Raw genomic sequence first — 2,500 nt, forward strand, 5'->3', positions numbered from 1 at the left:
CGAATAAACGAATAAATGAATAAATGAATAAATGAATAAATGAATAAATGAATAAATGAATAAGTGAATAAATGAATAAATGAATAAATGAATAAATAATAAATGAATAAATGAATAAATGATTAAATGAATAAATAAATAAATAAATAAATAAATAATGAATAAATAAATGAATAAATAAATAAATAAATAAATAAATGAATAAATAAATGACAAAATAGATAGATAAATAAACAAATAAATAAATACATGAATGAATAGAATAAACATGAAATAAGAATAAATAGATTAATAAATAAATTAATGCTACTTGGTATGCTGGTGACGAAATCCAAAGCGTGCATTCGCTTAGCTGTGGGTTCGAATCCCGCACTCCTCTCCAGTTCCCAGCAATGACTGTTCTCTGCCCCCAACAGTCCAAGAAGTGCATAATAGAGCAAAGGTGACGGCTTCGGCAGCAGCTATTCATCGCCTCCTGGCGAAGTCTCCCCACCAACTACTTGGTACGGAAAGCAGACGACTCTATTCGGCATAGATTTTATACCAAGAATACTTTAGAAATCATAAAACCACCCCTACGTACCAGAGTTATGTAACTTTTATGGCTAATTTGTATTCAGAGAAGAATGCTGGTCTCTTAACTTTCAATGTTCCCCTGTTCTGCTTTCTTCCTCTAATCTCATGTTTACCGGTTCCATAGATGTGATACTGTTCTCAAGACTAGAAGCACTGATTATATATTGTCAAGAAATAACTGGTAAGAATTATATCTTTCCCGTTATCGGTGTGGTGCTACGAATTTGAATTAAATAGATTATCCGTGAGCCATAATAAAATGAAAATGACTTCCATACATAAATGGGCTTCTGGTGAGATTCCGTTACAAGGCGAGTACCAGAGACATGAATAAAATCACCCGACGGCAACGAGGATGAAGGGAAAAGTGTTACCTGACACGTAAGTGTGATTGTACCATCCATAACAGATTCCATTCTCCCCTTTCTCCACCTAATCTTCTCCCTCTCTCGCCCCTACTCCACCTTCCCCCTTCCACTCTCCTCCAATCTTTACCTCTGTATCCACTTGTGCCTTTCCTTCTGTCTCCCTTATCCTCCTCTTCCTTCTTCTTCTTCTTCCTCCTTCTCCTCCTCCCCAGATCCTATCCATGCAATTTACCTACTTCATGACGGAGAGGGGGGGTCGCCGATTTAATGAAGCGGCCTTGCTGTGGATGTGCTGTGTCTTGCGACACTGCTTCTGACCCAGGGCAGTGGACAAAGTGCAGGGATGACCCGTCATCCAGGAGGTGCTAAGATAAGAGGGAGGGTGGAGGGGTGTGGAGTGTATTCAGGGATGGAATGGGTGGGAATGATTTTATGCCTTTTCCTTTTTGGCTACCTCCCTTGTAAGGGGGAAAAAGCCTTGGTATATGTATGTGTACCAATTTCCTCCCTACACGTGTGGTACCCCACGTCTTTCACATATGTTTTCCTTCTTTGTTCAATGGCTAATGAGGAAAAGCTCCAGAAGAATTTTTGTGAACAGAAAATAAATATCAGAAGCCAAATGCCTAAAAAAGGAAAGAATATTTATGTGTCAGAACATGTCATGCTACACCTACATGTTAGAAAGGGGTCAGTGGAGTGATTATATATTTGTCTATTTGTTTTGTTAATTAGATATTTAACTGTATGTTAACTGATTGATTTATTAACTAATTTATTTATTTTGTTTATAGGTTTGTTTCCTTTATGAATTTGTTTATTTTTTTCATTTATATATTTATCTAATTATAATTTTTTTTATTTATCTATATACTTATTTCTAACTATTGTTCTAATTCTTTTTCTTATCAATATTTTAAATCCGGCTTTAACTCAAAACGAAAGATTCCTTAGCTTTCTTTCTAAGTCGCCTTATAATGAAAATAATTTCTGAGCCAAGAACACATACTTTTATTTGGTTGAAGGTTGGATTAGTTCTCCAGAAGATCTCGATAAAGGCAGAAATATATTTTGCCCGAGACGTAGATGTGAGACGAATAAAAATTGGCTTATTTTGGTCAAAAGAAAACTTTGTAGAGGATTTTACTCCTCTGAATGACCCAACTGCTTCTTGTTAAGTCTTTTTTTGTGTTACCTCCTTTTCCTATGGACGGGGTTTTCCTTTTCCTATGGACGGGGTTTTCCTTTTCCTATGAACGGGGTTTTCCATTTACTATGGACGGGGCTTTCCTTTTCCTATGGACGGAATTTTCCTTTTCCTATGGATGGGGTATTACTTTTCCTATGGACGGGGTTTTCCTTATCCTATGGACGGGGTTTTCCTTATCCTATGGACGGTGTTTTCCTTTTCCTATGGACGGGGTTTTCCTTATCCTATGGACGGGGCTTTCCCTTTCTTATGAACAGGGTTTTCCTTTTTCTATGGACTGTGTTTCCCTTTTCCTATGGACAGGGTTTTCCTTTTCCTATGGACGGGGTTTTCCTTTTCCTATGGA

The sequence above is a fragment of the Oratosquilla oratoria genome, chromosome 26, assembly GCF_046742065.1.
Source record: "Oratosquilla oratoria isolate Oo_2021 chromosome 26, ASM4674206v1, whole genome shotgun sequence".
Classification (NCBI taxonomy): domain Eukaryota; kingdom Metazoa; phylum Arthropoda; class Malacostraca; order Stomatopoda; family Squillidae; genus Oratosquilla; species Oratosquilla oratoria.